The sequence below is a fragment of the Tachypleus tridentatus genome, chromosome 8 (assembly GCF_004210375.1).
Source record: "Tachypleus tridentatus isolate NWPU-2018 chromosome 8, ASM421037v1, whole genome shotgun sequence".
NCBI lineage: Eukaryota > Metazoa > Arthropoda > Merostomata > Xiphosura > Limulidae > Tachypleus > Tachypleus tridentatus.
The window spans coordinates 20,847,514-20,861,862 of NC_134832.1; the positions used below are offsets into that span (position 1 = coordinate 20,847,514).

General features: G+C 36.5%; 1 protein-coding gene across 2 annotated transcripts in view; it reads right to left on the minus strand.

The window, feature by feature from the left end:
• LOC143258639 (cytochrome P450 302a1, mitochondrial-like) overlaps positions 1-14,349 on the minus strand; it is a 78,691-nt gene that overhangs the window by 44,836 nt on the left and 19,506 nt on the right. The window contains exon 2 of one of the 2 annotated variants that reach the window (XM_076517892.1): positions 13,324-13,473. The exons of the other annotated variant lie outside the window; for it this stretch is intronic. The gene's annotated coding sequence lies outside the window, so the exon portion shown is untranslated. The remainder of the gene's footprint in view (positions 1-13,323; positions 13,474-14,349) is intronic. 2 annotated transcript variants of the gene reach the window in all.

Here is a 14,349-nt window from a genome sequence, read left to right on the forward strand (position 1 = left end):
TTGGAATAGCGGAAATATGCTGCGGTCATTGGAAAATATTCTTGATCAAATAGATCTGATTTTGTAATGAACATCATTTTAAATTTTAAAACTCACTCTTTAGTGGTGAAGATGCTCTCAATAATTATACGATTGGTGAAATTGTATTTTACTTCCATAAATACCGCAATTGATGAGCATACACATATCATAGCTTAAAAGCGGCTTTGACTCACCTATTTTAAGTACTTTAAATTTTATACAGAAAAGGTTGACTCTCTTAATAGCATATAAGTTTAGGTAAATTAATTTAATAAAATTGGAGATGAAAAATATCAAGATACATTTGCTTTACTGTAATTTCCATTCATAAATTGTAGATATTTTTAAGGTGAGAATGCACACTTCGGTCATACCATTTGCAGCCTCAGGTTTGGCCAGAGTGATTATACAGCTTGTCTTGCATATGCTTGTTAAATTTCTGAACAATGACAGACCAACTGATGTGGCTTATCAACTGTATGTCATAATGCAATACTATGCTGCTAACTTTCATTCACTGCTTTGATATCTGAATCTATAGCCCGCCATGGCCAAGTGGTTAGGGCGATCGACTTGTAATTTGAGAGTCGCGGGTTCGAATCTCAGTCACACCAAACATACTCGCCCTTTCAGCCGTGGGGAGTTATAAAGTGACGATCAATCCCACTATTCGTTTGTAAGGGAGTAACCCAGATTTGGCAGTAGGTGGTCATGACTACCTGCCTTTTCTCTTGTCTTCCATTGCTAAATTAGGGTCTGCTGGCGCAGATAGACCTCATGTAGCTTTGCACAAAATTAAAAAACAAATAAACAAACCTAAATCTCAACTTTCTGTGGATCTTGTACATGGCTTTTCACCTTGTATAAGTACAATGTACTTTTCACAGAATCATGTAGTGTGATTGCATTATGCAGCAATTAATGTTTATTAATTTGCAGTGACACACCAAAAGAAACATTAAACTAAACAGTAATCCTGCTAAGCTTTGCTCCTGGTGGCAATATTACAAATTACTGAATATCTATGCAACTGATTAACTTCTCAAAGACTAACTACCTCAGAAATCATAAATAAATGAGTAAGTTGACTTTGATTGGTTGTTTAGCGGTTATTGGCGCAAAGCAACTGGGCTATATGCGCCAAACAACTCACTAAAAGGTAAAGTAAATCATTAAAATATGTGAAAAGGAATCATGCTAAAACACAGTCCAATTTTCAACTTAAGTTCTTAAATAGAGTTAAAAAGACCAATGGCTCTTAAAGTTAAAAACACAACTTGAAGTATACAGTGTCACCCTCGCTAATGTAACTGTCCAACTGTTAAAATGGTGCCATCACTCAATCGTAACGACAGCACGACAGTAAGATGTGGGCTATTGCGACCTGAGTGTCACACAGATTACATATTAGTGCATCAGTACCAGATAAAAGAAAATGATGAGTTAAACAACTATGACCAATGCATAGCCTAGCCAGAATAGCTTCTTCCTTCCAGTCCTTATTGAAGCAAGGTGGCCAAATAGCAAAAGAAGGTTTAATCTGGAAAAGCTTATTATCAGGTTGCTTGCTCTAAGTCGACTGCCAACTGGCACGAATCCAAGCCTTTATTACAGGACTGTAGCCCATGAATGGGACAGGCACGGTGGTGATAGTATCAGAGCAGATAGATTTAGCTGCTATATCAGCGATCTCATTACTGCTTATACCGACGTGGCCTGGTATGCAGAAAAACTTGATAGAAGTAAATGATAGAAAGAAATGGACCAGTCGGTTTTGAATATTGAGGAGAACAGGGTGAGAACTAACCTGAAATGATTCTAGGGCCAATAGAGAGCTAAGCAAGTCGATATAAATAGTACAAGTCATGTGCTGCATAGTTTTTATGTTATCCAGGGCAAGAGAAATTCAGCAGTGAACACAGAAACTGTAAAGGAGACTCTATATGCAACAACCAGATCACAACAAACCTTGGCAGAACCCATAGAGTAACCTGATTTCAAACCATCCGTATAAATGGAAATGGAAGGATTGTTTGTAAAATGTTTGGCAGATAGAAGAAAATACTTCCAGTCGGGAGCATCCGCCTTCTTCAGATGACTCAAAGAAAGGTCACATTTAAGGATGATAATTAGCCATGCTGAGATGGGTTGATCAATGGATACAGTTATGTTTTCCAGGGACAGACCAAATTCATCCAACTGCACCAAAAGGTACAATTGCAGACCATCTATACTGAAAACGAATGGCCCACTGAGGAAGAAAAACAACCCCAGGTAGGATGGTGTGGTAAGAATCAAAGTTTTAAAGCATTCATTAAAGAACAGTTGCAAATGGCGAAGGTATATAGGAGGTTCACGAGATTTAGTGTACAAACTCTGGACTGGAGAAGTACAGAAGGGCCCTGTTCAGAGCCGAAGCCCAAGATGGTAAACAGGATCAAACATCTCCAAGCCCGAGGTCCTGGTAGAGCCATAAACCAAAGACTCATTATCCCGTTTCATTCAATAAGGGCAACAATAAATTTTTAGCATAGAACATCGATCCACTCCCAAGAGATGAGAGTGAGGACACAAAGGATATTCAGTACCTTTCTACACTTGACATGTAGCTGCTTGATGCGTTGAATAAAGGTCAGCTGACAGTCAAAAATAAGTCCCAATAATTTTGCCTCAGGGGCCACAGGAAGCATAACTCCTCCAAGACGAAGATGGGGATCTGGGTGAATTCGCCCTGTTGGTAGCAGAAGTGCTTGCAAATGCTTTTGAAGCGAGAAAAGGTAAAACCGTTTGATATGGTCCCCTTCAATAAGTGAATGAATGCAGTCTGTAGCTCTTGTTCAATAAATCTCATGCTTGATGAGTGACACGAAATATGGAAGGCGTCGACATAGAAACCATTTGCAACTGTAGGAGGGAGTTATCCACTGATGGCAAGTGAGTGAGTTTTCATTTAGAAAAATCACCTCGTGCTATCTGCTGCGTTCACTGATGGCATTAATCTTTATAATGAAACGTGTAACACTCAAGATGCAGTCCTGAGGAGTTCCAAGTACCTGTGGGAAAGATCATGAAAGTGTCGAACCCTCACGTATTTAGAATAGCCGATTCATTAAAAAATGTTTAAAAAAAATGGTAAAAATGGCCATGCAACCCATACAAGTGGAGGTCTCGCAAGCTCCTATACCTCCACGTTGTATCATAAGCTTTCTCAAGGTCAAAAACACAGAAACAAATGTTTTCGACAGAGAAAGGCTTCTCTTATTGACGTTTCAAGTTTAATTGGATGGTCCGTAATGGAGAGCTGTCGTCGGAACACACATTGAATGGTTGAGAGAAGGTTCTTTGATTTGACAAACCAAACACGCGCGGTAACCATCCTCTCCAAGATGTTACAGAGACAGTTAGTCAAAGCAACTGGACGGTAGTTTGAAGAAATCTTAATATTCTTCCCAGGCTTATGAAAATGGGGTACAATAGCATAGCGCCAAGCATAAGGAAAAACATTATCCTACCAGATTAGGTTAAAAAAACAGCCAGAATAATAGAAAAAGAGGCAAAAGAATATGGTACAGCATCTCTTAATGAATATCATCAGAACCAACTGTTGTACTGTCAAACCAATGAGAAGCAAGCTTGAATTACACTAGCGTAAAGGGGCAACTGTAGTCATAGAGCTGATCAGACCAAAAGGTAAGAGGCGATCGTTCTGCTTGTATCTTGATGGATAAGAGGGTAGGGGATGAAGCAGAAGTTATAGATGCGCAAACAAATGCTTTCGCCGAGAGTACTATGCTCTGGGCATCAGCAATTTTCTGGCCATCAGAGAGCAAGATCGAAAGGGGTCAGAAGTATGCTGTCCACTAACCTTTCGAATCTCGTCACATATGAATTTTGAACTAGTAATAGAAGAGATGTTAGAGATGTATTTAATCCAAGATTCCTTCTTGCTTTGATGTCTGGCTTACCGAGCATGTGCACTAACCTGCTGAAATCTAATGTAGTTTAGAAGTGTGGGATACCAACGCTCGATTTTGATGCTTACTTGCCATGTGGCAGGCAGGATTCCACCAAGAACGAGGATACTGTGGGAGACGTTGTCGAGGTTTTAAGAATACACTGAGCAGCTGTCTGGACAATACAACTAGTCACTGCTGCCACGCAGTCGTCAACTGATAGCTTATAAACGATAACAGGAAAAAAATTCTTGAGAGAGTAGTGAAAGAGGGTTAGCTGGCCTGGTCTAACTTCCATGGAGGCACGTGGGTCGGGTAGCATCGACCACATCAAATCTCTCTCAAAATAATAGGAAAATTAGATGGGAGTAGATATAGATTCGTCAACTTTTTTTAATTGTGGAGGGCAAAATGATTCTTCACATGTTTTACAAACTACTCTGCTGGAGGCGCGGAGAGATTTGTCTGCATTTCCACTGAGGAAGTGGGATGGAGTGCAACAACATATGTCAGAGACAGAATTAGGGATAATAATTTCCAAGCGTCCGGGTAGAAGATATTATTTATAGTCCTCAAGCGTTCCACTTCTTTCTATTCCACTATTTATGGCAAAAATAGAGTAAGAGGAAAGTGGACCACTACAGTTAACACACCGTGGTTCTAGTTTGCACTAGTAGGCGTCGTGCCATCACAAGAAGCACATGTTAAAGAATCACGATGATGTTTTTGAGTAATCGAACCGTTGACACTAGAAACACTCGAGAGGATTGGGAATATATGGCAGTACCTAACAGTTCAGATAACCTGCTTTGGCTGTGGCAGAAGGACGTGGTGATGTAAGCGCCAATATCAGAACATTAGTAGGCACCATAATTCCGTCTTTGCGAGTGTATATTTGGCGCACCGCAGAAACGCTTTGGGCTGGAGAAACCAGCGAGTATCTCCGGCTTAAGAATATTCTCTACTTCAAATCATTTTCAACTATAACTCCTCTGGAATAGTACAAAGTTGCATGGAGAGGAATCTGAATAGGTATATCCTTAATGGCCTTCTATTTCAAGAGGAGTTTGATATGTTGTTTGCACTAGAATGTCTCCTAAGTGCAACTTCTTTACCGACTTAGGTGAGCCAGCAAGCCCCTCTAATCTTATTTGGATAAAAAGGGAGACAGCTACCCTAAGGATTTCTCGGAAAAGGAATGGATAATTAGAAATTAAAATACAGAATATGTTGACTGTACAACAGAGTCGTTCATGAGTGGTCGTTTTTCCGATTATCTGTTGTTGTTTTTTTCTATGTTTTTCATTTTTATTTATTTTTTACAAGTGAGTGTATCCATAAAAACGAGGCTACATTTTACTGCCCACTTACTCCACAATGGAAACCTACGAGGGAATGCACCACAATGCTAAACAAAGACACTGCAGCAACGTCAGCGTTTTGTGAGCATTATATGCGAACACCAGTATCAGACATAATGTCAACACCCGTTGAAAACGTCCAACACTAGTACTCGGTTGACCTTAGCTTAAGTGGTCCAGTCGATTGACCAGTCTACAGGAATTCAAGGCCAATGTGGTGTGTTGAAGTCAGATCCCTCTATCACCAGGATCATGTAATTCCTTCACGGGTGTTATTAGAATGTTAAATTACATTAAAAGTAGACCACTCAATTAACGCTTGTTTGCAAAGTTTTGTCAATAAATAAGATCCCAAAACGAGAGTCTTATCCTGTGCGTGTTTTTCTTATAGCAAAGCCACATTCGGATATCTGCTAAATCCACCAAAGGGAATCGAACCTCTGATTTTAGCGTTATAAATCCGTAGACTTACTGCTATACCAATGGGAGACTGAAGTCATATGGCTATCAAAATGATAGGTGTTAGGTCATGACCTGAAAGAAATGCTTACCAATTTCCAATCACTAAGAGAAGTAAGATTTTTGGGATTTCCTGATGAGACCTGGTGTGTTTAGTTAGTTCACTTAGCAGGTATATTTGAACATTCAAATAAAGTGAATTGTAGAAAGTAAGAAGAAACGAGAATATTTTTTTCTTCTTCAGAGAGGCTTACTATACTAAAGTAAAATACAAGGCTCTAAAATGTTAGAGTGAAAGGAAATAATATGAACATATTTCCAAATACCGCTAAAAAACAAAAAAAAAAGAGGTGAAGTGCTGCTTTCTGAGCACTTGGAACCACTAATGGGGAAAGTTTATTTACTGAAGTTGCATCATCCAACAATGTGCAACCTAATTTTACAGAAAAAACAAGTTACAAATACCCACAATGGCTGTACATTGAAATTAAATGCATAACGGAACTATAACTGCATACGTTCTAATTACAATTGAAAAGGAAGTATATCACCATTTCAAAAAGCACCTGAAATTGTTTGTTTTTACTTCTTGTTTGAGCGAGTTAGAATTTTCCGCATTAAAGAACATTAAAAGTGAGAAGAAGGAAAAAGACTACAGACAGTCAAAAAATAAATCACAGTTTATTTATCCACAATCCATTGCAAAATAAAGGTCGTCTGTAAATTTCGTCAGTCGCACTGAAAAAGATCAAGACAGTTTTCACCGATTTCTGTATGTTGTCTTTCTTTTAGGACAAGTGATTTTGAAAGTTCTCTTTTAATACGATTCTTCACTTTCAATTTTGTTGTTGTTCTTTTAAATATACGGCAACATAAATAATTAGTAATACATTTTTCAGTGTTTGATTGGAATAAATGTGAAACTTTAACAGCCATATTTCTTTAAAATACGTTTCGTTGATAAAACTTCTATTTGATAGAGAGCTTTATTCGCAGTGCGAGAGAAGGGTTTGTTTGTTTGTTTTGAATTTCGCGCAAAGCTACACGAGAGCTTCTACGCCAGCCGCCCCTAATTTAGCAATGTAAGACTAGAGAGAAAGTAGTAAGTCATCACCACCCACCGCCTACTCTTGGGCTACTCTTTTACCATCAAATATTGGGATTGACTGTCACTTTATAATGCTCCTACGGCTGAAAGGGCGAGCATATTTGGTGTGACGGAGTTTCAAACCAGCAATCCTCAAATTACGAGTCGAGTGACTTAACCACCTGGTCATGCCGGGCCTGCGAGAGGAGGGAGTACCGTAAAACATAGCGAATAGATTGAAGATACCCTACGTCAAAAAAGAAAAATGAAAAGTTTGTGAACCGCCGAGTTATAGGTAGGAAAAAAAGCAAAACAAACCAATGAAACTGGAGATGAATGTTATTAAAATAATATCGTATTTTATAAAGGTCATCATATGCTATACAAATGAAGATATCTTGATTAAAATAAAAATTTTAGAAAGTTCTTACTTTTATTTACAGGGACCTGCATGGCCCGATGGTTAACACACTCGAATCGAGAGTCGCAGGTTCGAATCTCTGTTGCACCAAACATGCTGCCTTTCAGCCATGAGGGCGTTATAATGTGACGGTCAATACCACTACTAGTTGGTAAAAGAGTAGCCCAAGAGTTGGTGATGGTGATGACCAGCTCTCTAGTCTTACACTGCTAAATTAGGGACGGCTAGCGCAGATAGCCCTAGTGTAGTTTAGCGGAAATTTCAGAAACAAACTTTACATACAAGAAAAATACTCGAAATTTATTTTCTCTTATTCTTCTTCATTACCTTAATATTTTTGTTTCATATCTCACATTTAATATGGGAAACGCATACGAACAAAACTTTTCATTACATGTGATGGTTCCGAGTCATACTTTAAGCATTTTTCTGTTATATTGTTTACAAGCTGGGATATAATCATGTGAAACCATAAATAATAGAATTTAAAACTATACTAATGGAACAAAGTGGGATTTATCGTCACATTAAACCCCTCCACGGTTGATGGTGTAAGCATGTTTGGCGTGAGGGGATTCGAACCCGTGACCCTTATATTACGAGTAGAGCGCCCTAAGCACCTGTCCATGTCAGGCTGATAAAAGCGATTTTGTATAAGTTTACTGCTTAGTCCCAGAGCATCCTTGGTGCATTTAACACCATAATATCCTGCCGTAACTAAAGTAAGTTGTTGACAGGGTCCATACACCTTGTCTTCATTTGTATCATATACAAGTGAATCAACTCTCATTTCCTCAAATGAAAGAACGCAGGGCTTATCAAAATCGCGTTTCTCTGCAATGCAGTCATATATGCACAACATAAAAGTATTATTTATTTAAAACTATAAAATGCTAATCGATTTATTGCTTTAATAAAAAAAAAAGTGAATAAAATAAGATAATTAATTCTAGTGTAACAAGTATAATATTTTGCCCACTTTTTTAACGTATTAAGTAAGACAAGGCATCAGATAACATGTGAAAATCATCCTATAAGATTTCTTCGAAACTGTTCCGGGGCTTAAACGTAATTATTTTTGCAAATAGTTTTTTCCCTACTGCCAATCTATTTGATGACACTTCCTTCTTCAGTTGTTATTTCTCTCTTTTATCAAACCACGAAGTTTTTCTTGAAGATTTATTTTTTCTTTTCAATACTATGATAAATTCTACTTTGCATTAAGCTTGATACGTGATTACAAAGCACCATGAAAATTTGTATACTTGCAAGGTTCATTTTTTTTTTTATTATTATTCTAGCTGCAAGACAACAGAGTTTCTTTAACTACTTTCTATTGTTCTCTATATACTTCTCTTGTTACACCCACCCCTTTGATATACAGTCGCTAATGTCATTGACTTATAATGTTTCGCTTGCTGAAATGCGTCAGTTTTAAGTTTCCATTTTCAAGAAAGACGTTTAATTAGTTTATTTAGCGGGTATATTTTAACATTTAAACAAAAACTCATCTGTTTTGCTTTCATATGACTCTTAACGTCTTTCTTCAAGAAATTAATAGAGTAACTCCGGGTAGTATATGGATATGGACTAAAACTGTTTGCTCGTTGGAAAACATGAACCCAAGTTTTGAGTAAGGTTTCGTTTATAAGGTGTATTGATGATCCATTTCACAGATTCTTGAATTTCGATAACTGTAATTAAACACTCTTGCCTATTAATTTACATCTTCACTTAAATCCAAGAAACGCATACAAAATCTACTTTGATTATTCACTTAAAACACGTTATAGTCACACAATCAAGAAGTGCACCTGCAAACATAAAACAAAGTTATTCACTGAAAAACCGATTGGTACTTGTGATATCATTGAAAGTTTCTTTCCCCACTATTAGCTTGGCCCAAACGTATTATAGTGTGGTTATTAAAGCTATGAGCCCTGCAATTTGGCAAAAGACCTCGACAGCAATGTATACAGCAAATATAGTACAGTTGACTAATAATAATTTATTTTACTTTGTTTTCACTCGTACGCTCTTAGAATTTCTTTAACTAAGATACATTCTCAACTATATATCTCTTAAAAGGATTACGTTTTGTAAACATACGAGTTGATATTGTTTCAACCGCCATTTGTTTAACTCAATGAAAAGGGATAACTTTACAATAAGCAATCCTCAATGTTAAGGTTTGTTGCTAACACTATATTATTTTCTTTTTGCCATAATACGTAATAGTATATCATTTTAATCACACAATTTTCTACACTCAATTATCCATTATACTGATATAAATTTTAACAACATTGAACCTCACTTATATAAACTATTGAATTTGAAGAAAAAAAGTGGTAGCCAAGGAAAATAAATTTGTTTACGTGATCTTATATTGGAAGATTTGGCTTGAATTTTGCGCAAAGCCACACAAGGGCTATCTGCGGTAGCCATCCCTAATGTAGCAGTGTGAGACTAGAAGGAAAGTAGTCATCACCACACACCGCCAACTCTTAGGCTTCTCTGTTATCAACGAGTAGTGGGATTGATCGTCATATTATAAAGCCCTCACGGCTAAAAAGGCAACCATGTTTGGTGAGAAGGGGAGTTGAACATCACACTGCGAGCGCCCTAACCACCTAGACATGCTGGGCCTATACTGAAAGAGAAATAGAAGTTATATAATTATATTATTGTATTCTCAAGATGGATGGTATGGATATTAAAAATTTAATTAAAATGAAGTACAACGTTTCGACCTTCGTAGGTTATCTTCGGGTTAACAAAGTTTTATTGTTCTAAACGCAGAGTTAAAATAAAGTTTTAATATATCAACTGTTAGTGCATAACTATATGCGTTTCTCTGCAATGCAGTAATATATGCACAACATAAAAGTATTATTTATTTAAAACTATAAAATGCTAATCGATTTATTGCTTTAATAAAAAAAAAAGTGAATACAATTTTATCTTCCTAAAGCTTAGCAAAAGTTGGCAAAGAATCAGTATTGTAACTTTTAAATACCGTAAAATTTTAAGGTAAATAAATTTCAGTTTCCTAAATTGCGAATAAATGCACATTAGCTATCTGCTGATTGTTTAATATTAAACATAATGAAAGCTGGGTCACACACATACACATTCACTTAATGCATGCCGAACAAAGTATTGTTTCTCTCTCTTTCTTTGTCCGTATTTAGGTATAAAGACCCGTGAGGGTCAGGTTCATTTGACTTCTTCCTCCTGTTTAGAGGCAATAGTAAGATATAGTACCTCAGTTCTCTCTCTCGCGCGCGCGCGGTGTTTGGGTATGATATGTTTATACCCTAGAGGGTTAGGTTCTCTTTGACCTCTTCCTCTTCCCTTCCCCGTACTTATGCGGTCTTGCAGTATTGATATTTGTAACTAATTTTATTTTTAGTTTAGAGTGAACTGAATATTATTCTGATCCTTTTCAAGGCAATGTCCATGTATTGTGGTACACATATGGTTGTTATTTTGCTCTATCAGCAGAATGTTAAGTTTATTGGTGGCACTTTTAAAAAAAAATAATAATTTTTTTGTTTATTATATGCATATACATTTTATTATTTTTAATTAATTTTTACTATTTTTATTTATTTATTTTTATTTTTTATGTTTAAAATATAAATTGACTATTAGAGATGTTTAGGACTCACTTCTTCATGTATCAGGTACCTATCTAGTTCGCATAGTAATTCGTTTTTCATCCAAATTTTATCGAAGTACGTTATTGTACTATGTAGGAGTCTATCTGGAATGGTTAGTATGTTCGAATATTTGTGTATGAATTGAGATGATGTAGTTCTTGGAACTATGTATACTGTTGTAAGGAGTGTGTTTTGGATTGTTTGTAGTTTGGTTTTTATTATTTTATCGCTTACAGTTATCCATGCTGGAGCTGCATAATCTATTACTGGTCTAATATATGTTTTATAGATTTCTAGTATGTTGTCTTTAGGTGCTCCACTGATTTTGCCAGTTAGACTCCTAGCATAGTTAGTTCTTCGCCAGACTTTATATTTAATTTCATTGACATGATTAATCCAAGTTAATTTTGAATCATAGGTTAGACCTAAAAATTTTGACGATGGGGCAGTCTGAAGTAGTGTACCATTCATATATATTTCTGGCTGTTGTTTTTTGTGTTTTGTCAATTTCGTAAAGACCACGAGTTGTGTTTTTGTTGTCTTTATTTTTATTCTATATTTTTGACAGTAATCCATGACCTGGATTCTTCAATGGATAATTGTTTACATACATCATGAATAGTATATGTCTAACCACCCCTTCCTGAGGGACATCCTGAAGTAAAATACTCAGAAAAGGTACCCTCAACATTTACTCTACACTTTCTATTTTACAAAAAGTTAGATAACTAGCGAATAATTCCTCGCGGTAGTTCCATTTCATTCATTCGGAACCTTAGACCATCGTGCCATACGATATCAAGAAAACAAGCGACTGTGCATTCTTTTTTATTGAAGCTGTTTATTATAGTTTTAGTTAATCTAATTAAATGATCTGTCGTTTGTCCAAATTTCCTGAATCCATTTTGTTCTTTTGATGTTATCTCCAAGAATATGGAGAGTCTATTACTGATTATTCTTTCGAGAATTTTGCCTACACAGCTGTAGGCTGTGTTTCTTGGAATGTGGTGCTGTTTTCTTGTGGCTTTTGTGTTTGTGTTAAGGTGTTATTTTAAGGTGTAATAATATTTTGTTCTTGCTGTTTTGGGGGGTTTGTTTCCTTTTAACATTTGTGCATACGTGGTTTTAGTTGTTTTGTTAGATTATGTTGTTACATCTGTTTGTTGTCTATTTGTACTTGGTTGTTCCTATTCTGACGAAGCTGTTCTTATCTGATATATACGTTTTATTTGTTTATATTTATCGCATTCTTTGTAGTTGACCGTGTGAGTTTGTCCGCAGTTACAACATATGGGTGTTTCTTTTTCTTTTTTGCATTGGGTGATATGGTGTTCCCCGACACAGCCGCAGCACCTCGGTGTTGCTAAACAGGCCGCAGAAACGTGTCCATATCTTTGGCAACTTTAGCATTCAGTTACTACAATTGCCGGAGTTTTTAATTGTTCCACTTGGTATCTTTGATACAAAGCATTATTCCATTATTGATAAGATTTAATATGTTATACGAATCGATATAGATGACAGTTACAAGGTTTGTGGGTGCTTGTGTTTTTTTAGAAATTATCCGTTGTATGTTGGTATGTGGTATGTTTTGTTCATCTAACGCTTGGGTAACATTATCAAGATTAATAGTTTGGTGAGCCCCTCTTACGAAAATAGCTGTAGGCTGCGGATTACTTCCTGGCAGGTTGATTTTGATTTTGGCAGGTTTGAATGCATCTGCTGGCCATTCTTTCACTAACCTATTTAGGTCAGCAGCGTCTTGCCCTTGAACAAGTACACCGTCTCTGGGCAGACGCTTGATACTAGCAATGGACGCATGTAGCTTGCAGTGTTTGACCTCTGTCGCAAGTACGGGTTGATTGTAGTGTCCTGGAATACCTTCTATTATAACTGAATATTGTGGAAGTTTGGTGTTTTGCAAAATAGTTACTGATTTTTTTTCCTTCTGTAAAGTCTTTTTTTTTTTAGATGTAACTGTAGTAAAGCCATCTTGATCATCAGAGTCTGGCTCACTATTTGTGGGATTTTTCATTATATTGTTTTGAATGTTTTCAGTTGCTTTATCAACATCCAAGGTGTTCGATTTTTCTCTTGTTACATTTATTTTGTTAATTTTAATGTTAATGTTAATTGCAGTAATAGTTGCAACACCTGCTTCTTCCTTATTTTCAGAATTTTCGGTGGAATTGGAAAGTTCAATATTTTTTCTTTTAATTTTGAGTCTTTTTCTTAAATTATTTTCATTAGGTTTATCTACAGTACTTAGTTCTTTTTTTTGCTATTGTACATAGCGCTAGCAAGGGTGAGCTTGTTACATTACTTATTGTTTTGCCACCAACAAAACTTGACTTACTTGATTTCTGTGTTTCGTGATCAGTATCGGTACTCTTTCTGTCTGCCATAGCGTGTTCTGGCCCAGTTGTAGCCTCCAGGTGAGAATTAAACTCGGTTTCCCGCCCTAAAGTGGGTGATTTCTTCGGGTGTCCACCGATGTAGTTGAAGTCTTTATAGTCGATCGCCCGGGTAAGTAAATACAAATCTTTTAAGCTCTAGTAGTTAGGGAAGCCTACTTATTTAATCTTGTGTTTTAACGTTGAAAAAACACGTCTGTCTCTTTCTCACTCTCGCCAAAGAACCTAGCTTACACACAATTTTTGTATTTATTTTGAGTTTAACCAAACTGTTGGAAACCGTGTGAGAAAAAAAAAAAAAGCATATTGTATTTCTTCTAATGGGGTTTCCTCAAACTTTTTTTTCAGGTGGTGCAATCATTTTAATGTTGAATTTCTCATGAATAAATTTCATTCAAAAGGCAGGTAAGCAAGAAGATGGCAACTGTGTTCAGCGTTGTCTTTAGTTTGTTTGTTTTGAATTTCGCGCAAAGCTACACAAGGGCTATCTGCGCTAGCCGTTCCTAATTTAGCAGGCCGGGTGTAGTGTTGACTCTCTCCGAAGTGTTTCCTTAAACAGTTCTCCAGCCTTTCAATAGTCGATCCGAAACAGCTCGTTACTGTAGCAATAGAGTAATATTTCATATGAATTTAATCGGGTGTAGACACCGATTACACTTAAATTTCCTAAATATGAATTGATACCTGTACTTACCGTTTTAATTGATACCTGCACTTACCGTTTTAAACAACAGACATGGCATGCGCTTTTTCAAAGTACTTCGTAATTTTGAAAAACGTTCGTTTCTTTTCAAAGTTAGTGCAAAACGTTTGACTTACTGAAATTTCAAAGATTTTCAAAACTGTTTAACTACCTCTATCCAGGTCAATGAACAATGGCGTCCCAAAGCTACAAATAATGATCTCAGTACCATACACAGGTTCAGATTCACAAATCTTGAAGAGAAAATTAATCACCATAATGAACA